Raw genomic sequence first — 26,532 nt, forward strand, 5'->3', positions numbered from 1 at the left:
TTGTTTATATATAAAAAAAAAAAAAAGAAAAAAACACCAGAAGACAGCGGTCTCAAAAAAAATATTAAAAAATTATATGCATGACTAAGTGATCTGCATTCAACTTGTGATGACACTGAAAATAGAAAATTGGTCTGGGTGGGAAGGGTGTGAAAGTGCCCAGAATTTAAGTCGTTAAGGAGGATGATGTTAAAGCCTACCTCAGCATTATTGAGAGCGTTGTGGAGCATGAGAAGCTACCTAAGGAGTATCGGGGGGGGGGGGGGGGGGGATGTGCTAGTTCCCTTTCAACTTAGTGTCCTAAAAGGCCTACTATAACTTGCAACCTCAGGATGCCAAGGAGTATTCTAAATTTAGAGGCGATATACCAACCAATCTTGGGGATATCATGGCTATCAGAGTGTAGTGTGTGTTAACATGGGAATGTGATCCCAGAAAGCCCACAAGCTTCTAGATGTGTGATCTGTTCCACCTTACAAAGTGGCAACCAGAGCTAATCAACCCTGCTTATGCCGGTTAAGATTTAGCAGCACATTAGGAATACAGACCCCGAGACTTTAAATGAGCTAGCTTACCTTGTGGGTTGGCATATTGCTATTGTGGACTATCTACAGGATCTACCTTCCAAGCTATTAACCCTTGGAAAACAGGTAGATGTCAAGCTCAGGTCAGATGGTTCCTTTTTACCCAATAAGGTGGGGTCAGATACCTGTAGGCAGGGGCGTTGCTAGGTCTGCAAAGGATCTGGGGCTAGAGGCCATAGCAGCGGTCACCAACCTTTTTGCATGGCCGCGGGGGGGGGGGGACCAGTGGTAAGAACTTACTTTGTCACAGGCAATGGCTGGTGTTGGAACTTCAATCATCATAGCATAATGGTTGATATGGTGTCAGGGTGATTGAAGTGCATTATTTCTATTGTTATATTCTAATATATAATGAAGTGGTTCAACTCACCATACTGCAGAATCAGTGGGGGCCCTGGGTGTGTCACTTGCCACATCTCCTGCCACCAGATGCAGCGTGTCACTTGCCACCGTCGCCTGTCACCAGATGCAGGGTGTTACTTGCCACCATCACCTGCCACTAGATGTGGATTGTCACTTGCCATATTGCCTGCCACCAGAAGTGGATTGTCACTTGCCACTTTTACCTGGCAGCAGATGTGGATTGTCACTTGCCACGTCACCTGCCACCATTTGCAGAGTGTCACCTGCCACATCTCTTGCCACCATTTGCATATTGTCACTTGCCATGTCTCCTGGCAACATCTGCAGATTGCCACATCTCCTGCCACCATTTGCAGATTGTCACTTGCCACGTCACCGGCCACCAGATGTGGGTTGTCACTTGCCAACTGATGTGGATTGTCACTTGCCATGCCAGCCAGTGTCACCAAATGTGCATTGACACTGCATTGGTGGCAGGCTGACAGCACTGGTCCATTTAGTGAGAGCAAGAGAGTGGTGATGCAGGGCGGGCTGTGAGAGATGATGTCATCACACTGCTCCCTGCTGCACCTCTGACATTGAAGCAAGGGGATCTGGTTGCAAAGTGGAGCTCCACAATGACAGGAAGCACGTGACCTCCACTCCACCGTGCTGTGAGGGCGGAAGAGCGCTGATGTGTGGCAGGCAGTGAAAGATGATGTCATCTCTCTGCTGCTCGCTCCCAAATAGAAGAGACTTGGCTGTGAAGAGCGCTGATGTGGAGCAGGCGGAGAGAGATGTCCTCTCTGCTCATCTGACCGCTCCCTTTTCTCCTCTCCTCCGCCTCTCTCATGCAGCCAACCCGCCTGCCGCAGCAGCTGCAACCTGCTGGTTAGGCAGGGACCCTGCGGCAAGAGACTTGATGCTGTGGGCCCCAGATTCGGGGCTAAAGCCCCAATAGCCACCCCCTAGCAAAGCCCCTGCCTGTAGGTTCTGGATATAGATGACTTCCTAGCCCAAAAAGAGTATCTTCTGTGAGAGATACACAACATATTGGGTGCCAGCAGTGTCAGGGACATGTGCCTGCCAAATGTCCAAAATTATGAGCCTATAGAATATAACTTTGGGAGGCATATGCCACCATTCGGCAAGCCTGTTCTGGGAGCACACCTAGGAATAAAGACTGGAAGGCAGATATGTCATATTTCAATGCAACAACACCTGGTAGAAACATTATAGACTATGAAAGCCTTGTCACCTTGGTCCATGCCACTCTGGTAGATCCTGCCAAGCTTGGCAAGACCAAATAGGAGTACTTTTGTATACATGCTCTCAGTGAGGATGCCTAGTGAAGCTGTAAAGCATGTCATGGGTAATAGTTAATGACTTGCTACACCGTGTAATATTGGGCTGTGATTTTCCTGTTTTGGGAACTCTCAGAACAGGCTGCAAAGTTTGAGGTGCAATGCAGGATTTGCCATATAGAAGCATTGTGTTTTTCCTTTACAGGGTTACAGTACACAGCAAACAAACATTTTGGAAGCTGAGGTCCAGGTGTGAAAAGATTGTGTGGCAGTTTTACATTGCTGTAAGTACCAGTATATGGCACACTGGCTGCAGAGCAAGCTAGAAGCTCTACTGTGAAAGCCTTAACCAGTGGTCCAGTCTGGACACCCAATAGTGCACAGGGACCTCACTCCTGAGAGTATATGATCACTTATTGTAGTCTGCATTTCTGTGATCCAAGTGCTGCCTGTGAGTACAGCCTGCAGCCAGGCTTGGTCGCTGTAATTAAAAAAAATTAAAATGCAGCGCTGAGGCACCACTGCCTCTCCTCCACTCAGGGATCAGAGGTTCAGAAGCATGTTGGTTATCAGTGGGGGTCGTGCCATCATGAGGAAATATGGCAAAGAGGTTATTTCACAGCTCTGCCTCAGAGAGAGACATTGTGGGCTTCTTCCAGGATGCTGACAGTAGATTGGCCATTTTACCCTTGTTTCAGAGTTTTAATAGGGTGGCCACCCAATAGTGGTTCCTCTTTGATAACATGAGTTCTGGAGTCCTTGTGCAAGCATTTGAGCAGAAAAGACCGAATTTGCCACAAATTCCCTGCAGCAGTCCTCTGTGTTGGTCAATACAACAATGTTCTCAGCAATCCCCCCCCCCCCATATACAACTCCCAGGGTTTGTAGGACAAAACATCCCCCTTGAAGCCTGCCCCATTTCCTCCTCAATGTCAGCACCTCAATTCCCCTTGTATTCTTCCTTTGTCTCTGCCTCAGGGATGGAGACAGTAAGCAAAAGATCCTGCTGGTCCTGAGATGGCAGCAAGTCCTCCTGTTACTCCTGCTGCTGTGCCTAGTCTATCAGGACATGGGCTTTGTGCTCCAGGAGTAACACGAGAGGGATTGTATCACTAATCACCTGCTCACCATGGTTAACTATTTTGGTCACATCAAAATGTACCAAAATGCAGCGTGCACCCTGAAAGATGGCACAGTAAAAAGAACTCCAGTTCCTCAGTGCCTGTCTTTTTACCTTAATAGCAGGGGTACTCATTAACTGCATACTGCTGCAGCCTCTGCAGCATGGTCAGAGTTGCGTTAAAGTACGTGGGTGTCACAGAGGAGGCAGATAGCAGATGTTGGCAGCACTGATGTCAACACCGCTGTTGGCAGCATAGACTTCAACAAAGCTTCACAGAGCAGAGCCCCGTGGATCCTGGGAATAGCAATGACCTATACCTGTGAGACAGAACACCAGTTGGATTAGGACAGCTGCTTCATTCAGCCTTTTACAAGCTGAACCTTGACAAAGGCCCCCCTCACAGCTGCCCTGCCTCTCCCGCATAACTTTCCTACTCTCTAGTGAGTGGCACTAACAGATAGTCTCTCATCAATCGTCCCCTATTTATTGCTGAGAGTCCACACTGCAGTAAGCTCCAGTTGCTGGAACATCACTTCCTCTTGCTGCTGCTCCATACCTGATTTCCACTTCTTCTACGATCATGACATTATCTTCCTAATTCTCAATATCTGAAAGGAGAAATACTTGTGGGTGACCAAGATCATCCTCCTGCAGTTAATTAGATATCGTATAATCAAATAATTCCACCATCTCATTGCCAGTTTCTGGGGCTAATGGCAGGATCAGCAGAAGAGGAGGAAAAAAGAAGAGGGTGCATTTGCAGCAGTCGCAGACACCTGGTTGGTGGCACCTGGGACAAGGAAGAAGAGGGAGACTTTGTCAGCAACTCAAATACCTACTGCACAAGCTGTGGCGATATAGCAACCACTCTAAAAAACAAAAAGCACAAGTTTCCTGCCTTTAGGTGGTAAGGTCTGAACACTGTTTTGTCCTGCAGAACCTGCTCACCTCTTATCTCTGTGTCCACACAGAACTTCCGCCTTTCACTTTAGGACTGCTTGAAATGTTTTTCTTAATAAAAGGGATTGCTTTAATTTATTGGCAGCTATAGCAAAAGGGAGGCAATATGTAGTGCTTTGGTGCACACTAATCTACTGCACACTTATGCTGTGATGTAGTCCAGGCCAAAGTTTAAAAAATTCCTGCTAAAATCAGAACCTGGGAGAAAGTAAATTTCCCATAAATGAGATCAGAGAAGAAAAAAAAAAATCAGTGATGTCAACTACCAGTTGTTCCATCCTGGAAAAAGAAAGTCTCTCCAAATATACCATGTTATTCTGTGAAAAACTGGAAGGATCTGAAAGCTTCTCAGCAGCCAGCAACCCTAAATTATCACCAACAAAAGGTATAACAGAGGTCAAGAATGTCAGAGACCCTGCCTGCAGCTCGAATTCAGGAGGTGAGAGAGTTCTTGCAGAAAAATTGAGTGGTGGCCAATTCCCATAGTGCTTATCCCTTAGCCAAACAAAAGCTCGAGATTATGCAGCAACTTCAGGAAACTAAATGAAATATCCAAATTTGAACCTTATCCCATGACCCTAGGTGGATGAGTTGATAGAAAGGTTGGGTGGTGTCAGGTACATTACCACCCTTGATCTAATTAAAGGGTATTGGTAGATTCCTTTAACAAACAGGGCAAAGAAAAGGTCGCTTTTGTGACATTATATAGGCTGTACTAACTCCAAAGAATGGTGGATAGGGTTCTTTAGCCTCACAATGCATTCTATGCATTAAGATAAAAAGCTTTCCGTGTGCAGCACCCCGCCCCCTCAGTCCCCCTAATACTTACCGGAGCCCCATCTCTGTCCAGTAATGCCCACGAGTCCCTTGGCTGTCCATGACTCTCCTTCATGATTGGCTAAGGGTAAGCAGCGCCATTGGTTAACTGACTTTGACATCAGCGGTGGCCAATCAGGAGAGAGAGGGGGAGGGGCCGAACCACAGCTCCGTGTCTGAATGGACACAGGGAGCTGTAGCTCGGCTCTGGTGCCCCATAGCAAGCTACTTGCTGTAGGGGCACTGAAGAGGGACCTAAGAAGAGGAGGATCCGGGCAGCGCTGTGCAAATCCACTGCAACAGAGCAGGTAAGTATGACATGTTTAATATTTTTTTAAAAGAAAAAAGAGAGACTTTACAATCACTTTAATCATACACCTGACTGTAATCCTACAAAATCCCCAATTCTGTGCAAGTGTACAAGTGAAATTTAACTCCCCTTTCCAAAAAATGTGGTTAATCACTATTCATTTATGGTTTAGCAAGGGTGGGGGGGGGGGGTGTAATTACATTTTCACATAGAGCCAGTCAGGTTTGAAAAGCTTTTTCCCCTTAATAAATTAAATCATTTAAAAACTGCATTTTGTATTTACTCGGGTTATCTTTGTTTGATGATCTGAAACAATTAGGTGTGACAAAGATGCAAAAAACAAATAAATAAATCAGGAAGGAGCAAATTATATATATATATATCACACACACACCTATACACTTTTTTCTTCACAAAGGGAATTATTTAAAAAACCAACATGTGGCAAAGAAGCATTTGTTACTCATACACGTAGACTAAAGAATAATAAACATTCAATATTTGATTAGATCAGATTGGATGAATTAAAGAAAAATGAAAAGCATGTTTTATTCTTTAGGGTCTTTAAATTACAATAAATCTGAGAAAAAGCTGATCACAGAGCTCAGGGTCAGAAATGAATTAGTGACACAGTTGTGACATTATTAATGCTGAAGAATCTGTCTTAACATTGTTAACAGTAATTCTGTAGCTATTCTTGTGATACCATGTCTGTTGTAAAATACATTTATTAGATTTGACTACTGCACTTTGTCCTATATTAATCAAAGTGATATGCTACGTGGTCCAAGAACATTGTGCTATAACTCCAATTATTTATATAGAAAACACAATGCCATGGATCCAGCCCTTTCTTGTATCCACTGATAAAGGGATAGTGAATCTTACACAACAAGAAATGAGACATTTGATTCTCTAGAATCTCCGCTCATTAAAGTCAACTTGTCAGAACATCATTATCACAATACAGAGGCTTCATCAAAACCATTTATTGTACACTCAACTGGGCATAAATAATCTATATTTAAGAAATGGGGAACACTTCAAGGCTCAGTACACACACAGCCGCTTCAGTGTCCAGGGTACACACAACATTGAAATGCATTTAGCCAATTAATGAATGGATCCAGGACCTTGTGTGATATGCATGTGTGAGATTTAATAGTTCTATAACAGTTAACTACAATAATATTCCCCTCCATTCCAATTACATTAACTTACATCTTTACAATTTTTGTGTACATTTCAGTACAGCTTTGTAGAAGTGAATAGCTGCAAGATTTGCTTTGTCCAACAAATAGAAAAGCTAGTGTAGGTAGCCTGAAAATAGAATTCAAGCTTCAGACACAAATCCATTTTGATAATGTTTAAATTAGATGGAAGTGTCTTAAAGAGGAACTCTAGGCAAAATGTTTTTTTTTTCTTTTTTGGGTGGAGCAGAAGCGTTAGCACCTCTTCCAGATTTTTATTGTGGTCTGGGACCTTGCTTGGGAGATTCACTTTCACTTTTTGTCCTGTTGATTGTTGTTACTTGGACAGAAAGTGACATTATACATTTGTCACCAGTGCAATAGTAGTGGAGGAATATCCCTATAGGGACTCCTGTTCCAGTGACAACTATTAAAGGTTGGATTCCAAATCACTTTGCAGATAAATCTACTTACGTCCTGTTTTGTCTCGGACAGGAAGTATGATGTATTATCCCCAGTGAGGATGCAGATAGCAATAAATTCCTGCAGAGGTTTTAATCACACTCCCCAGCCAAAGCTAGAAAAACATTTTGGGTGGAGAGCCATAAGAATGGTGAATATTCTATTCAATTAAGTGACCATGGGCCCCTACTATATTAAATCTTTTGATATCCAAGACTATTTAACTGCTTTGGTAAATGCTAACTGACATTCTATGCATTAGCCATCTACCCTTTAATTGTGAGCATGACTATTAGATGCAACGAGGTAATAGTAGGCCTACATGGACATCCAGATTTGTGAACACATTCCCACACATGCTTGCAAGGGTGGACATTCACTAGAATACATTATATCCTGATGCTTTAATGCCCGCTTCCTCAAAACATAGACCTACTACTTGAAGACTTTAAAGGGTTAATGGGCCAAGGTATTGTAGCCAATCGCTGGCGGTAAGTCTTTTCTAATAAACATTAATTACATTACATTGAACTGGGGTAGGACAGCAAGGCTAAGCATGCCTGCCTGCCTGTTATGCTCCTATTAACATTCATTACTCCCTTCTTATTGGCCCATACCAGGTGCCAGGAGGGGAAAGGTACTAGGAAAGGGATCATGGGATGTATAGTTCCACCAGCCCTGGGTGGAACTGCATTCTGTGGGAAAGAAAACTACTGTTCTCAGGGGTCACTACAGCCAAGGAGAAGGGGAAGAGAGACCTTTTAAAAAAGCTACCCAGGAAGATCAGGGCACTTAGCGCCAGACTGATAAAGGAAGCAGAAGTGTGGATGGAGTGCTGAGCCTGTAGCACCTCTTTGCCAATGTGGCCTACTCCCAGCAGCCCATAGGCACTCAGTGTAATCCTCAATCTGTCTTCAGCTGTACCAGGGGGCACTGAGCAGAATCGCCAGTCTATGCCCTCACGTTCCAGAGACACAGAACTGGGTTGACAGTCTGACTCAACTGTCCCAGGAGAGCCAAGCAGATTCGTTGGAGTCATCCCAACAACGCATGAGGAACCTCTACACCTTCTGAACATACCGCTGAAGTGCAGGAGTTGGCAAGAGGATTGTTAATCCATCTTTTGTACTGAACAGTTGTCACTGACGCCATAGCTCATCATCGTCTTACCTTTCCAACATTTGCAAGTCACGCATTCTAATCAGACCAAGACTGTTGTTTCCCCAATTCCCATCCTATCTTGATACCACTACAAGTGACAGTCTTTATTCAACACCCTGAACTTGCTATAGGTTTGCGAGTAGTTGAGTTCCCATGAGCAAAACCAAGTTTAGTTCTTCCTGCTACAATTGTTCTACTAACTTTAAAGAGGAACTGCAGTCTGCTTACTTTGTAATAAAAACATCTTTGTCATTCTGAAGCTTCCCTCCAATCACTTTGCATATTAATTTATATATACTGTGATTCTGTACTTGCCAAATATGCTGCAGAACTCTCCCTCCACTAAGTCTGGCTGCAACCATTTTAACTGTGGGCAGCTGAAGCTGCTGCCTGTTCACTTCCTGGATTAAGACAGACACACCTCCAGCTCTGCAGCTCTGATTGGCCCCCTTATGACTCATTCCATTCTTGGCAAACTCTCACGAGAGTGAGAGGGAGAGCTGTGCATGATGTCAAAAGCCTAGGCTTTTTAACAGACAAGAAACAAGAAGTGGGCTGTATAGGGTATTTACCGGCAGAAAAAAAATTTCCATAGTAAAGGGCAGAAGATTTAATAGATGGAAAGTAAAAAAAAAACAGGTTATTTAAGCTCCACCAATTGTGCAAGAATTGTATAGGAACCCCAACCAAGCCGGCAGGACCTAAACTCTTTCTCCTTTTTGTTCTTGGAAATATATATATATATATATATATATATACACACACACACACACACATACAAATATATACACACACACATACATATACACAGTATCTCACAAAAGTGAGCACACCCCTCACATTTTTGTAAATATTTTATTATATTTTTTCATGTGACAACACTGAAGACACTTAGCTACAATGTAAAGTAGTGAGTGTACAGCTTGTATAACAGCGTAAATTTGCTGTCCACTCAAAATAACTCAACATACAGCCATTAATGTCTAGACCGCTGGCAACAAAAGTGAGTACACCCCTAAGTGAAAATGTCCAAATTGGGCCCAATTAACCATTTCCCTCCCCTGTGTCATGTGACTCGTTAGTGTTACAAGGTGATTGGGGAGTAGGTGTTTTTAAATTTGGTGTTATCACTCTGAGCCTGGTTTCACACATGTGCGGTGCGAATTGAAGCTCAGGTTTCACTGGGGAGATAACAATCTCCTGTTCAACGGATTCATTGCGTTTTTGCTCAGGATTAGAGAGCAGGGAGAGGGGGAGGGAGGGGGGGGGGGGAGAGGGGGAGGTGTAGTGAGGAGAAAGAGAAAATCCTTGTTCAGAACGCAATGCATCTGCGAATCAGATGCGTTCCCATAGGAGATAATAGGCTTGTAGTTCGCACCGCAATGCCCAAAAAACGCACACGTTTTTTGTGCAATGCGCAGTGCGAATGCAACGCACATATGTGAACCAGATACATTCATATGAATGTATTTTAAAATGTCCTGCGAATTAGATGCGGTGTAAGCCGCATCTAATTCGCATAGGTGTGAACCCGGGCTTACTCTTATAAGAAGAGTGCCAAGACACAAACCGAGCTGCAGCATGGTGGGCAAAACCATACAGCGGTTTAACAGGACAGATTCCCCTCAGAACAGGTCTCGCCATGGTAGACCAAAGTAGTTGAGTGCACGTGCTCAGCGACATATCCAGAGGTTATCTTTGGGAAATAGACGTACGAGTGCTGCTCTCTACTTTACATTGCAGAAAACTGTAATTTCTTCAGTATTGTCAAATGAAAAGATATAATAAAATATTTACAAAAACGTGAGGGGTGTACTCACTTTTGTGATATAGTGTGTATATATATATATATATATATATATATATATATATATATATATATATATATATATATATATATATGTGTGTGTAGATGGTTTTTTTTTTGGAGACTTATACCTACTCCCACAAACTTTAACATTCCAGCCTTACTCTTGTGGGGAATTGTCCTGCAGGCAGACATGAACCTAGCTGGGTCACTCCAAAAAAGCTTGATGGTAGCATAGTCTATAGGGGATTTGTTATTATATCTTTAGCCACAATCACTGCACCTCTTTGTGTCCGTGTTACCTTTTAAGCTTAAGCTTTGATCTGCGGCTTTTTGGGGGGGTGCGCTACATGATCCAAGAGATTTTTCAATGATTTAGGATAGTAAATCTCAGTTCAATATCACCGGGAGCATACTTTACTCTATGGCATTCATTTATGCATTGAATCAAACATTTACAAGATGAAGATTCACACACAAAAAAAAAAAAATCAGAGCTTGCTGCCGGTACCCTGATCACACATGTGAGATGATTTTGAGCAAATTTTTTTGACATTGTTTGGAGATCCTACCTTACATTTATTGTTTAATTGTTAAAAGTAGTTAGTTATTATTATGTGGTATCACTATCCCCACTTTGGATTTATGGCAAAATAAAACCTTCTTTGAGACTCTTGCCTGGGAGGACCCCAAAGGACCCTCCTCCTGAATAGGAATAGAATTTAGGGAACATCATCATCTTTAAAACCACTATTCTACCCAGCCGAGATATTTGATACTTTTTCCATGATTCCAGAATGGATATCCCTTGCTGTAAGGCACAGACCTGAAATGGCTTAAAAACCTTTAACCACTTCCTGCCCACGTTATAGCCAAAAGATGGCTACAGCGTGGGTCTTAATTGCTGGGAGGGTGTCAATAGACGTCATTCCGTGCATGAGCTGCCTGCGCACCCCCTGCAGGGCGCACGTGGCATTCCTTGTGATCACCAAATCAATGAGACCCCAGCCCCTTACCACGCGATCAGCTGTCAGCCAAGGATCGTTAATCGGGTTTCTTTCTCCTCATGCCCACAGCGTGAGGAGAAAAAAAGCCGATCACAGGCTTCTGTCAAAGGTACATCGGTTCCGAACAGGGAGAGCCACCCCTGCCTCATCTGTGCCCACCAGTGCCACCTGCCAGTGTCGCCAATCAGTGCCCCTACCAGTGCCACCTATCAGTGCCCCCTATCAGTGCTGCCCATCAGTGCCCATGAGTGCCGCCCATGAGTGCCGCCTTATCAGTGAAGCCTATCAGTGCAGCCTCATCAGCGCACATCAATGAAGGAGAAAAATTACCTGTTTGCAAAATTTTATAACAAACTATAAAACTGTTTTGTTTTTTCAAAATTTGACTTTTTTTCATTTTTTTTGCAGCGCTGAAAACAGCGCTGAAAACTGAAAACTGGCCTGGGCAGGAAGGGGGTATAAGTGCCCAGTAAGCAAGAGGTTAAAGGATAAGTTCACCTTTTGTAACATGTTACACAAATATTCAAGGTATAACATGTTACAGATGCACTGGATCCCGCTCCCCCCAAATCCCGGGTCTGACAACTAGTGGGGAATCTGCTCCTTCCCACCAGCTGTCACAATCTGCAAAAAATGCAAAAAAGGCAACGTCATCCATTCACTGTGTTCAGTGAATCTGAAAACTACAAGGTCTGACAGCCTCTGCGGCTGTTGGGATATAGTTCTCAATAAACTACCACGGCACTGTTGAGCGCTGTAGTAGTTCATTAAGTCTTCCTGTCACATTGGAACTGCTTGCTTGTATCGGAGTTACAGCCAGACAGATACACAGACAGTCTGCAGGATTGTGACATTACTCTTACGATCTGCTGATTATGGGTACAATGCTTTACAGGTCCATTACAGAAAAAAAAAATCATATTTTTTTAACCTGCAAAAAGGTGAACTTATTATTTAAGGATTTGGGTGAGATTAAGAAGAGAGATTGTGAGATTCGTAAGCAACAGTAAAACAATGTCACCAAAAGACATCTTATGTTGGTAGCCAGCCACCTCTATGACCCAGATATCTGGGTTGTCCTTAAAAATTCAGAGCCAGGGGTTCAAGCGCAAAGGTGAACACAAAATAGGGAAAAGAACCTTGGTCCTCCTAAGAAAGGGAAAGACAAGGGATCTAAATCCTGCATACTGCACAAATGCCATAGAATTTTTGGACAACGACCTGATCCATGACATGAAATTAAAACCAAACACCCATTTCTCTAAAAGAGGCATGAAGTACTGCCACAATAGGCTGTTGAAAGCCTTGTAGATGTCTAAAAGAGGATAATGGCTTCCTTTATACAGATTTTTCAAGTATTTGCTGGCATTGTCCAAGGTGGAGCACCTACCAACATCTCATAAACAAAGAAAAAACACCCTCAATCCACTAACGCCATTTGAAACACATTAAAGCCCCTTTCACACTTGTGCAACTTTGAACATCAGAGTCGCATGACAAGTTGTACTCCATGATTCCCAATGATAACCATTCATATCTGTGCGATTCAAGTCGCACCGACTTCAAAGTAGTCCCATTGGTACGACTTTGATGCGTGTTGAGGTCCATAAACCTCATGTTTAAACAGGCATTCCCTGAAACCACGCAAAATCACATGACTTTCAAGTCGCAGGGGTCTAATTTAGTTTTCCACATCAACAGACTACTAGAAACATTGACGCACCTTTCACTGATTTGAGTTAATTTCTAACCTTTCCAAGAACTTTCCCACTCTAAACAGGGAGTCTAAAATACACAATTACAAGAACAGATAAGACCTAAATGGCAAGTACCTGTAAACATGATTATGGTTACTTTGTTTTAGAAATGTCACAAACAAATTTGATAATGATTACTATAGCATCTTATACATCAGATACACGAGTTGTTTTTTTGTAAAACTGAACCGGATTAAAGAAGCAAAAAAGCAAACAACAACATATATGAGCACAGCTATGTGAAAATAGCATATCAAAATTATAAAAAAACATTTAAAAAAACAAAAAAAAAAAAACTGTACTAGGTTCCTCATATACCTTGTCATGAGTCTATTAAAATATACAAACACATTTTTAAACGTACATAATTTGTCTTCTTGGCTAAATCTCAGATAGGATTATATAACCAACAGTATGGAGTACAGTTAAACTGGGTGATAAGAAGATGGAGCGCAGAAGCATTCATGCATCAAAACCTATCCAGGCATTCTGACATCCCACAATTACTTATATCCTGGTGTGTGTCTTGATTAATTATAGGTGCTAATGATGTTAGGATCTCATTAGCCACCCTACGTTTTGCATCTCTTTTAACCCCTCCTGTGCTCCAGTGAAAAGATACAATGAAAAGAGGTACCTACAGAATCGGACACAAGGCTAATTAAGACACATCCCAGGGACATGTTAAGGAAAACTCAGCAAGTTTTGAAGTCCTTGAAATTTGATATAGCCTTCCATTATATCCTGATCAAAATACAGCTTTTCATTTCTACTCATTAAAATATTCTTTGCATTAACTATAGCTCAGCTCTAGGTGCCTTACAAGAAAATTAACCACTGTGTACAACTGGACAATATTCACTCAATCAGCTACCTAATGGAGTGGTTAAGCTGTAGCTTGACCCAGTTTTGCTCAAAAAGACTCACTGCAGCTCAACGACCTAAATAACCACTGTGGTTCACATGCATGCACATTTACCCCGTGAACAGCCTATGCAACTAAACACAGAATAAGTCACAACTTACAAGTAATAGGAACTGCAAAGCACAGCCCTTCATGCAGGATCCATGAAGATCATTCTCAGGCAACATGCACAGAATGGAGAAACCTTACTGTATTAGGCCCGGTCCCTGCCATTACATTTTGACATCAAATCAGTTGAATTAAAATGTGCTTTTAAAGAAAACGTACTAAAAATGTTCTGTTTTTGACTTATTCTTTAAAAAAATGCCAGTTGCCTGGCTCCTATGCATGTGTAACTGAGCTTTTACAGATGTGTAATTCTGCCTATCCTCTGACTTCACTAGTTACATAGTTCTTCTGGCTTAGTAAAAGTAATAAGGTGAAAGATATCCAGGCAACACACATTTTTCAAAAGAGTTGAACAATAGTAGTTTCTGTGTCACTTTTAGGAGAGATCTTTATTAAACATAATTCCCCGAGTGTGAAAATGTATGGGAAGACTTATTAAAGTGATATTAAACCCAAAGGCAAACATTAATTAAACTGTAGCCTACTTATTCGTAGATGTGATAGCTGCATTAGTTATCTTTTTTTAGGCTTTCTTTCTTATATTTTCATCTGCTGATCTGGCCTGTAAGCCTGTTGCTTTTCCGCAGAACATGGTGTGCGGCAGATGTAGCAATTAGAAGGTTGAGACAAACCATGCACTACTCACAGGGGTGCATACAATGAAAATCTTTTATGTAAAACCTTTATCCCAAAAGAAAAAAAAAACTGCCGTAACTGCTTATAAACTGTAAGCTGGAATTCCGCTTAATTTTGTTTGTGTATCTAAATCTGCTAGTCCATCTAATACTCCCCTCCCCCCAGACTGACATACTGCTGTACAAAGGTGTCCCTGTGCTCCTTCATCCAGAGTGGAGGCAATTTAATACAGGTGGTGTGTTACAGGCTGGATTACCAAGTGAAAACAGACGACAAAAAAAGGAAACTAATTCAAACACATTAGTAAGGGGGAATTTAAGCACATATGGTAAAAAAAAAGCACTAATTTAATTTTCAAAACCCATTTACAAGCTGGTCGATTATACAAAATAATGATAAAATATGGCGGACCAACTTCCCAAAATATCTATGGTTGCCACGATGTGTAAAAACATTAGACATTTCCCTGCCATGCATAAACAAGATGCGCTGAGGTTACAGAATGTTCTTTCAAACTCCCTATGAACTTTTCCTGTACTTTTTACAAGAAATGAATGCAAATGGTTTGGCCTAGCATTTGTTCACATTGCTTGAGCAAATGTGACTGCAATAGTCCTAATATCTTTGTATTCTGTGGCACTTTATCTCTGGTAGCAGAAAGTAGCCCAATATAATTTCTGCAAAAAGAAAAAAAAAAAGGTTCACGAAAAAGTAATCATTCTCCCTTAGGAATAAACATACATATAAGCTGTTAAGTATTCAGATCTTGTCATGTTGAGAACACTGTTATTGGAAGACAGGATTACATTACACAGAATCTGTTTTAAGTCCACAATCTACATACAAGTCTGGTTTCCTGACACCTTATCATAAATCATCTAAAAAGGCATCATAAAATTGTACGTCATACAAGCTTGCAATTTTGCACATGCCATATAACATCTGCAATTTGACTGTTGTATGTGCCTTGCTTCCTGGCAGGGTGCCATATTTTGTATTTTCCACAATAACTAATTTTTATCACCCAAACCACCTACATTTATTTTATAGGGCATTATGTACATGTCCTCAGCTGAGTAGATAACCTACCTTTCCTATATGACAATCCCCAATCTATGTAATTGTTCCAATGCAAGATTGTGCAGATGGTGGAAGCACCTGAACAGAAGTTTAAAAACTCAATCTTGTTCAATGAAGATAGCACCTCCATATTAAACTGTATGCACACATAGGTGTTTACAGGCATATTAGAAAAGATGTGTTTAGAGGCTGAAAAAGAAAAACCTGCTTGCGCATTAAGGAGAGGAGCATTTGGGCAGAAAAAACACATTAATAGCATGTAAACACACCTAAACGCTAGGTACGTTTAGCTCTTGAGCGTTCATTCATTCCAAAGGCCAGAATAAACTTATATTCTGCCCATTGGAATGAATAAACTCCCAAACGCTTCACACTCCTAAGCCTGTTTGCAAAATGTGGCTTTAGCTGTGTTTTACAAGCTGCTTTTTCCTCCCCTGGAGCAAAGGCGTCCAGGGGAGGAAAAAGAAGTCCTATATGAATGAGGCCGTAACCTACAATATTCTGAGGTAGAAAGTTTCACAGAATGGGAGAGGCTCTGGAAAAGTCTTAGAGGCAAGCATGGAAGGAGGTAATAGGGGAGCTAAAGAGCAAGAGGTCCTGGGAAAAGCAGAGTGGACGATTTGGGCAATATGTCAAGATGAAATTGGTGATGTAGCTGGGGCAGTATTGTGGATGGCTTTGTATGTTGTGTTTTAAATCCTATACATTGGGCTAGTGGAAGCCAGTGAAGGAATTGGCAGGTATGGGCAAGAGTCACGGATCATTTAGTAAGGTGTATGAGTCTAGTAGCCGCATTCATAAAAGACTAACAGGGGGGTAGCCTGTGTAAAGGTAGACCAGTGACAAGGGAGTTGCAGTAGTCCAGGGGGGAGATATCCAGGGAGTGAATACTGAATAAGTTGCTTTGTGGCATCATTAGTTAAAGCAGTATTAAACCCAAAACCAAAAATGTAATATATTGCAGCTTACCAATCATTCGATATGGTGGCTGCATTTGTTTTCTTTTTTGGGGCTTGTTTTCCTATGCTCTTATTTGGTGATCTGAGCAGTTACACATTTCCTGTATTAGAGTGCCTCCACTCTGGATGAAGGCGCACAGTGGCACAGCAGGCAGCAGCATTGATAATCTGGGGGGAGGGCAGTGTTATGCCGCGTACACACGACTGGACTTTACGGCATACTTGGTCCTGTGGACCGGAGTCCGTTGGACAATTCGATTGTGTGTGGGCTCCAGCGGACTTTTTTTCCCCAAAAGTTCGACGGACCTAGAAATGAAACATGTTTCAAAACTTTTCGACGGACTCGAGTCCGGTCGAAAAGTCCGCTCGTCTGTATGCTAGTCCGACGGACAAAAACAGACGCTAGGGCAGCTATTGGCTACGAACTTCCTTGTTTTAGTCTGGTCGTACATCATCACGTACGAATCCATCGGACTTTGGTTGATCGTGTGTAGGCAAGTCCATTCATTCAGAAAGTCAGTCGTAACGTCCGTCTCAAAGACCGCCGGACAAAGTCTGCCGTAAAGTCCGGTCGTGTGTACGCGGCATTAGATGTACTAGCAAAATGAAGCTTAACTCCTGCTCACACTGAAGTTACAGAAGCAGTTACAGCAATAGTTTTTTTGTTTTGGAATTATGGTTTTACATGAATGGAAGGAAAGAGAATAAGAAACAGACAGAAAGAAAGAAAAGAAAGATAAAACGAATGCAGCCATTTAATACTACTTTAAGAAGGGGCCAATTCTGGAAATATTATGGAGGTCAAGGCAGTAAGATTTAGCCAGTGATCGGATGTGGGGGCTGAAGGAGAGGTTAGAGTCTAAGATTACACCTAGCACCCTAGAATGCGTGGAAGCACCAATAGTTGTGCTATTGATTTCAATGGTAACGTCATGAAGGGGGTTCAGGGAGGAGGAAATATTACCAGCTCAGTTTTAGGGCCCTTTCGCACTGCTTGTGATTTTGCTGTGTTTCATATGCGTTTCCTGTGCATTTTTGGGTTGCCTGCACCTATGAAAAATGGACATTGACTCAAATGCAAATCACTGTGCACTTTTAACAGGAATGGGAAGCTACATTTTTGGTGCGGTTTTCAACACCGCACCAAAGATGCAGCATGCAGGACTTTTCAAAACCCACCGCACTCAGCGCAGTGGTGTGAAAAGTCCCATAGGTTTTAAAGGGAAATTTTTACTTGCGTTTTTCTTGCAGAGTAAAAACGCAGGAAAAACATAGTGTGAAAGGGGCCTTAGATTGAGTTTGAAGAAGTGGTGTGACATCTATACTGATATGTCACTCAATAAATTTGTAATATGTGAGATCAAGTACTATGTGAAGAGGGGTGAGCTGGGGAAGAGAGAGATAGGTCTAGGTATCGTCCGTGTAAAGGTGGCATTGGAAGAGGTATAGAAAGAATAGAAGTGGCCCAAGGACAGAGACTAAGGGTACTCCAAAAGAAAGAGGAAGGACAGGGGAGATAGATTTGTGGGTGACACTGAAGGTGCAACGCAAAAGGTAGGAGGAGACTCAGGAAAGAGCAGAGCTGCGAAGGCCATTGAAGTGGAGTTTATTGAGGAGGAGTGGGTGGTCAACTGTATCAAAGGCAGTGGAAAGGTCTAAGAGTATGAGTATTAAGTAATGGCCGTTGTTTTTAGGAACTAGTAGGTCATTAGCAAATTTTAGTAGGGCAGTTTCAGTGGAATGTTGTGAGCAGAAGCCAGACTGTAGGGGATCAAGAAGGTTATTAGTGAGGTGACAACCCATACCATTGTAGACAAGAGATTCAAAAAAGTTTAGAGGCAAATGAGAGCAGAGAGATAAGTCTCAAGTTGTTTAAACAGTTTGGGTCCATTGAGGGTTTTTAAGTCAGGGGGTAACCAGTTCATGTTTGAGAGGAGAGGCAAAGGTCCCCATTGACAGGGAGAGGTTGAATATGTGGATTACAGAGTGTAGGACAGGGCAGGAAGGGAGCCATAGTTATTGTGAAGGGACAGGGCCCAGGAGACAAGTGGTGAGGTGGACCTCCGAAAGGAGTTTGGAAACTTCCTCAATGATAATAGGGTCAAAGGAGGAAAAGTATTGAGTATGCTATCGGACCTGGTATGTTGGATGAAGGAGAAGGCTGGACACTTATGAACTCATCATGAATTCTATTAATCTTGCTTTTGAAATGACTGGCAATCTCCTGGACAATAAGTTAGTGGGTGGAGGCAGTAGGGGGTGAAGTAGAGAATTAAGGGCAAGATAGAATTGACAAAGACTAGATGCGAGGGTTTTGATGAGAGTGATCTAGAGGTGTGTTTTTTTTTTTTTTAAGCAGCATGGAGGTAGGAGTTGTATTAGAGGTTGAAGTCTTGCTCAAGAGCACAGCTGTGTCTCTTGTGACTTCTATTGTCATCTGTTTTTCAGAGTTGTAGCAGGTGGGGCCTGGTTCTGTGTGTAGAGCAAGTGTGTCCAAGGAGGATGATGTACACAGTGTGTCCATTGCGTTATTTAGAGGAAGGGGTTAGGTTGTGGTATTAGCATTGACTGGAATATTAAAGTCACCCAGGATGATGTTGGGCACTTCAGAGAATAGGAAGCAGGGTAGCCAAGCAGAGAAGTCAGCGAGAAAGCATGACACTAGTCCAGAAGGCTGATGAATGACTGCAATCTTGTCCCATTGTTTACAGTCCATGTTCGTTATTATTCCTTTTCTATTATGTTGTTTATTAGATACTGTCCTCAGTTAATTAAGGGGGCTGTACACCAGGGATCCTAATAATGCCTTGGTTGACATCCATTTGAGGAACATGCACTCAAATTTACTCACATCACTGGAATATTCAGAAGTTTAGAAATCTGTCTGTAACCACTGCCATCAGCATGTTTTGCATGTTCACCTTTTTATAGGCCCTCAGTTGAGACTGAACCAGCTGATGTTAATTTGCACTGACAAGGGGCAGGATATTTTCTAAATACTGATAGATTTCAGCTGGTGTTTTGGCTTTCCGTGTCTTTTTGCACCTCCCTTTCTTCATGTGTTCAATACTTTTTCCCTGTGTCATCTCATTTTGTTACACTTAACTTAATTTCTGACCTTATTTGATTTGGTTTCTTTGTATGGATTGCATGGGTTGTTATGGATATGTGGTGAAAATTTCATGTCACTAGAACCTTTAGCAATATAATTACCTAGAAAAATGGTGACGTGTTCAATACTTATTTTATCTGCTGTGTATCAGTTTATTACCGAAGTTGCCCTATTTAGGCTTTGAGGATTATTTACCAGCTCCCTTTAATTAATTCTGCAGCACATTTAGCCAGCATAATCAGGTTGTTTGTATTGCCTTACTACCAACACCTTCCCTCCCAAGTAACATCTTGGAACAGTCTTGGTGCTTGCCTGGCAGATATGTGATGGCAGTGGTTTCTAGCATTTCAGTATGTTTACCAAGATTACCAAGTCTGTATATGTGTGCTTATGGGACCGTTTGCCCTTTTTGATTTGGTGGGGTAATTTTACTCTCGTATGTGGGATATTTACATAACATAATATGTATATTCTTTGTTTTTCCTTAGACAGCATACTTCATCCTTGCTCCTGAAGAAGCAGAACTTGATTTTGGAAAATTAGTTGAGTTGGGGGGATAATCTCACTCCCAGTATGATCTTGTAATAGTGTCTACCTTGTTTACTGCTACCATTAGATTTCAGTTTTGTTATACGATATACTTACACTGGGGGTGTGATATGCTCTCTGTTTTTACACTACAATATGTATTGTTTGGGTACCTTAAAAGTCCACTTGGTGCTTCTGGTTTTCAATCTCTTTAACTACTACTGTAGATCAGGACGTGGTACCCTGATCCTACCCTTTGGCCCATTCCTTTTCCACTTGATTTCCACATTCTTCTTTGAGTGAGAAGAAATATACAGCTTTTATTAATAGGATAAAACACAGGCCAAACATCTGTGTTGTATGAAAACAACAAAGATGTGATTTTAATGGACTAAATATAAAATAAATCAGCAAGCCTCCAACATTTGTTTATAAAGTATGCTAAACATCCTAAGAGCTTCACAAAATCCCTGATAAAAGTGAGATATCCTTCTAATGAGTGAGACTTGACAGGGTTGTCACAGTAAAACACATGCCAAAAAAGTTAGGTAACCATTTGCTTTTGTTAGTCGCAATTATACAAGTAAAACATCCTTGAAAATACACGCTAATTGTTCATGAAAACGGAGATCTGTGAGTGTACTCTTCATACATCTGCTCGGTAACCATCAACATGGAGCATACTGTGCAAACTGTTACATTAATAATATTATGCTGATATTCAAATTTTCTGTCTTCAACTAAAGAAAGATTGAATGCCCTGCTGTTGTGTGGCCAAGATTGAAGAGGTGTCTCGCTGACATTGTTCAAAGTTTATGAAAATATATGAATGCTCAAATGTCATTGGCTTTGCGCCTTCAACAGACTGTGGCTTTATGAGAAATCAGTCTTTTAATCAAAATGATTGAGTGCTTTAAAGCCGAATCCAAAGATATCAGCTAATATCCACAAAATGTGTGATTTCTCCAAGCTTTGCCAAGCTGTGCATATTGTGGTGCGTTTTGAAAGTGTTAATTTGAGTGCTCCAGATTGAAAATTGATCTAGGGGGGTTCAGGGCTTTGTCAAGCAAAAACATATGGTTGCAAGCTCTGAGCATTGTACGTGACAGTTGTTGAAGCTGTCACACTTGCAAACTTGATAACCGAGGTGACACATACGCAAATAATTTGCTTGTTTAGCAACAATTCATAGACTCATTAATCATGTAAAAACTTTTTTTTTAAAGATAAAATAGAATCACTTATGTGGCAAGCATACGCTTTACAGACAACACAGAGAGATTAAGATAGACTACAATTAACCCTTTCACAGTTGGGGTTCCCATCTACTGAATCGTCTTGATGTCTGTGATGCTCAAGAGGTTAACGCAAACAGAATAATATGGTATTTTCATGTAATTATTGAACCAGATGGTGTTTTCTCCTTAATTCTGCCATCAGTCTGGGAGTTTGATGTCTTACATCTGTACTTAGTGAAATAAATTTTGTCACTGACATTATTTCAGTTTTCTTCAAATATTTTAATCACTTTTACACCAAGATTTGCAAACATCTGCCACGATGGATGCCTGTGAGAAGGAATTGTTGGGAGAGAATTCCTCCAAGAATACACATTATTATCCCCGAGTTAAAGTTTGAATTTATTACCGCTGTTGCTCTACAGCCTGATGCTCCTGCAGACTCCTATTAACCTTTTCAGCATTAGAAGAGCTCTGAAAATCTATTAAACACACATATCTGGGAAACGGTGAAACATCATCTTGACGTTCTACATGATGAACCGTAATAAAAAAAATAAGCTACTACAATTCCTGGCAAATTTTAGGTTTGCATCAGAATGTAAAATATGCTTTAGTTAGGCCTGAACACTAGCATGCAGACCACCTCCAATCTAAACTGTGTACAGTATCTGACTCCTGTTCATGCACACTGTTGGGACAGTCTGTCACACAGTTTCCTTAAATTGTGTTTGGGGTCATCAAATATAAATAGCAAGAAAAAGTACTCACAATTGTTGTCAAAAGGCCAGGCAAGAGATGAACTTATGTCCAACTACTAAACCTTTTTGGACAAGTATTAAAAATCAGGTAACGCGGTTATCTCTTAAGTTTATACCAGGCTTGTCCTACTGGGTTCTAAACTAGGTCAAAATATTTCTAAATCTATGTCCACAAAAAACTGCTATATAAAAGCTAAAAATAAGACCAAGCAGGGAATAAAAAAACAAATATTCTTAAACATAGTTAACTAAAGAATAAAAAAATAAATAAAAATAAAAATTGTTTATATTATAGGATTCCAACCTATATAATATTGCTTAGTTCAAAACTAGCACTTTGTAACCATTTAGATAACCCTAAATATATTACAATGTGATTAAATTAAACAACAGGGACCTGATGGTTTTATTTATCTGCAGCTTGGTCAGTCCCTTTTCACGTGTCAATCTTTATACAGCAGTCAAAGATGAATTTAGAGGTTTGTTCAATATAACATGCATAAAAAACATTTATTGTTTAATGCACATTTCATTTGTTTTTATACACGCTGACATATGTTGTTGTGCGCTTTGTTAACCCATTTTCCCTACTTCCTGTGTTGCACTGGGTTCTCCCTAAATATTTTTACTAGACACTTATCCTTGATGCTGGTCTAAGAAGGGTATTTAAAGGGTGCTTCATGCCAAAAAAAGAGAAAAAACCATTGTAGGTTCTTCCCCCAAAATCCGAACTAGACCCTTATCTGAGTATGCAGTCTGCCTGGCCAGAAAATGGGGGGAAGGGTCAGCAGGTTTGCAACTGATGATCACTGTCCTCACCCCACCCTTTGCTTTACATAAAGAATGGAGTGTGTTTGGAAAGCCTTCATAAATGCAAAGAAAATGCCTGTTATTTATGCCCATATGAATGAGTCCTCACAGTCCACATGGTTTTAGCCATAACTGCTGACAAAACTTGTTTTGGAAAGAATGGGGCATTTTCCAGGACACGGCACGTGCCCTGGAAACCACTTGAAGGGTGGCATGTGTCAAAATATGGCCACAGTTTTAGCTCTTCTTTATTCTGAATAAAGGGCATTGCAAACTTGCTCATGCAATGTAGCCTTCCAGCCCCCCATGGAAAACTGAACCCCTGCAGCCTTCACTGACCACCATAATACCCCTCTAGCCCTCACTTACCACCAACATACCCAGTGTATACCAATAGTAGGCTCAGACTTTAACTATGCCCCTTTAAGCCACACCCAATATTTAGTGCAATGTAACCCTCCCATTTTTATGTGCCTTATGCTTTATTTGCCCAAGGTATCCATAAGTTCCAAAGTTTTGAGTTATGTCTCTGCAAAGGGCCCACTTGGACTCATTTTGCCTGCCTTTCCTGATCGCACTGTTGCAGCTGGCAACAATACTTGATGCATCTGGGTATGCAAATGCATGTAAACTGCTCCCCTGTGATAGTGTTCAGGTCTAGAAGCCAATCCCAAGGGCCGAGCACTTTCACATGATTGAGAGAGTGACGTCATTGCTCCCCCTGGTTGCCAACACCAAGGCAATAAAGGAGGAATCTGCAAGGGAGTACAGGGCAAGTATAAAGGGAAGGAGAGCTTTACAACGATACTCTCACTTTTCCCTGCATGGTCAAGGTAGCAGTATCTCTAACAAATAAAAAAAAAAGGGTTATTGTTGCCCATGCTGGATAGATTTCCAGATCACTTTCTATCCCAACAACACTCTTCATGAGGAGAGAAAATGAGCAAAAAAGATCTCCAGTGGGTATCAAGAGAGCAGTATAAGTCTAAACTATATAAAAAAAATTTTTGGCTGAGTTGCCCCTAACTGGTCATGCATGACATCTCACTTGGAAAATTATGAAAAGGTCCTTATAACAAGCTGAGAAAGGTTTCCTCTATCTACAGAATAACTGAACAATACTATTTCCTGAAGCAAAGTATAAAAATCGAATGGAAGGTTCAATAATATGATTTCTATGGACATATATTTTCAATAGTAGCATGATTATATAACTCCAAGTACACACTGCATATTGTAATTTTTTTCTAACCTCCCTCCTAAGGAATGCAGAGAAAAACATTTCAATGGAAATATACTTTGATGGAAATATACTTTGTATGTAAATACTATGAATTTTGCACTGCATCAAGGCTAAGTAGAAATATTTCATATTCTAGCAAATGTATTTTTACATTTAAATATTGCTTTAAATATGTGTTTTTGATTTTCAACAACAAATGAAAAATACATACATCTGCCTCTCCAGCTACTACTAAATGAGGCATAAATGGATGGAAGGGGTTTGTTTTTGACAAAGTGTAACAATGCTATCAACTTCAATACAATCTCTCCATAAACATTATCACTTTATTTTTTAACCTCATAAACAGATGTGGGCAAGCACTTATACACATTTGACAACTGTATATGATGGGGAGGGGGAAAGATACTTGGCTCTCAAGCTAAACTGCAGTCACTCTAGAATATACTACTGCAGCACACCATAAAACACCTAACAGGCTGCAGTCCTCAAGGGTCAGACATTTATAGAGAAGCCCACATTAGGCCACCTTTTCCTACTTAACAATGAAAGATATTTTTTTTTTCTTAAATCGTGTTAGATATTCCTGTAACATAATGAGTTGCAGGCCCCTCCAGGACTTCAGGGGTCGAATAGATGTATTTTCCATAACAACACATTATTCTATGGATATTCTGTACAGTAATGATGTATATTTGTGTCATTAGGTTCAAGGCATCTTTTATAGCTTCCCAGCAATTTAATTATTTAATCTCCTTTATCATTGAGAAATGAATGCATTGTCTTTAAAGGTATATATTTCTTAAACTGGATTTTTTTTTCATTTCAATTTTATTGTTTAAAGATATATGAGGCTAGTAACAAATCTTTAAAGACAAAAGTAGAGTGGCTTAAAAAAAATAGGCAGAAAGGAATCTGCTGAAAACCTAAAAAAAATAACATTCATGGGTTGGCTAGGCTCAATTACCTGTAAATTAACAATAGTATGGTGAGGATGACAGTGCTTGTTTTAATGCATTTTTATGCCTGTAAACAGCTGAATGTCCATAGCTGTCCATACTTATTTTTTTCTTTTAGTTTTGAATTAAAGTAAAAGTTACAACAGATTTTTATTGCTCTCTGTATCTTCCTTGGTGAAGTTTACATTCATTTTCGGGTCCGAGAAACATGACAAAGCGAGTAAAACTCTCCCCAATGTGAGGGGAAATCCCACCTATCCCTGGAACAGGTGTCCTCTTTGGAAGATATTCCCCTCTACTTATGGTCACAACTGTAACATTTTTAATTTCTTCTTGCTTTTTGCCAAAGTGAAAGTCAGAAAAACAACTAAAGAAAACCTGACAGAGCATCTGTCCCTTCCCCATTCTATCCAAACATAGGAACAAAGATTTTGACTGGAGTTGTACTTTAAACTTCTGTGAGAAAAAAAAAAAAAGTTGGCGGTATCCAGAACTACTACATAGAAACAGTTAAGGCCTTGTTCACACGGGGGGGGGGGGGGGGTGATTACATCAGTGCCCCATGTAGGCCTGTGTTTCACCTGCCTGGATTACACAGCAGTTGTGTGCATCCCCAACCCGGCAGGCCTTTTCATTTCTATTGGGACACAGGAGCTGCATGAACACAGCTGCTGTGTCCCTATATGTTCTTTGTGTGGATGCATGTCCCTGAACTCACCTTGGGTGCATTCAGGGCCATGCAACTGCACGGATTTCATACTGGGTCAGTGTGCCTGTGTCCCAATAGAGATGAATGGGACTGGAAGCACAGGGATGCATGCAACACTTATGCATATCTGCACTTCTAAAACACGGCCCTGCACAGGCCATGGATGCAATCAGCCCATGTGAACGAATGCAGTCTGATGAGATGATGGATTCAATGCATGCTGCTGGGTTATATGTTGCAGACCTGTTTCAGATGAACTTAAGCACAGATCCCAGATGAGCCCCCAATTGTTTTCCTTGCGTCTATCTAGCAAGGTTACTTTGCGGTATAAACAAGGAAGCTCAGACCGATGCAGTGTACAAATGTGCTTTTACTATATATAAATGCTGTACATGCTAAACTATTACAATATTAGGAATACCATACAAGATTGACAGATATATACAGGTACCTATAACAAGCCAAATGCTACCTACTTCCTAGCAAATAAACAGTCTATGCTTTGTAAACAGTAGAAACACGCTTAAAAGTTACTTAACTCAAGCATCAGTTTGTTCATGATCTGCATAGCAATGAGGACTTGGGCTTAATAAGCAGTTGCTGAAGATCAGGCGAAAGCATTCTTCTTCAATGGCTTCTGG

The 26,532-nt window shown here is 41.1% G+C and overlaps 1 protein-coding gene across 2 annotated transcripts in view; it reads right to left on the reverse strand.

Moving 5' to 3' along the window:
• Positions 1-26,532, reverse strand: part of ZNF407 (zinc finger protein 407) — an 823,527-nt gene that overhangs the window by 95,284 nt on the left and 701,711 nt on the right. The gene's annotated exons all lie outside the window — the stretch shown is intronic.

The sequence above is a fragment of the Aquarana catesbeiana genome, linkage group LG05, assembly GCF_042186555.1.
Source record: "Aquarana catesbeiana isolate 2022-GZ linkage group LG05, ASM4218655v1, whole genome shotgun sequence".
Taxonomy (NCBI): domain Eukaryota; kingdom Metazoa; phylum Chordata; class Amphibia; order Anura; family Ranidae; genus Aquarana; species Aquarana catesbeiana.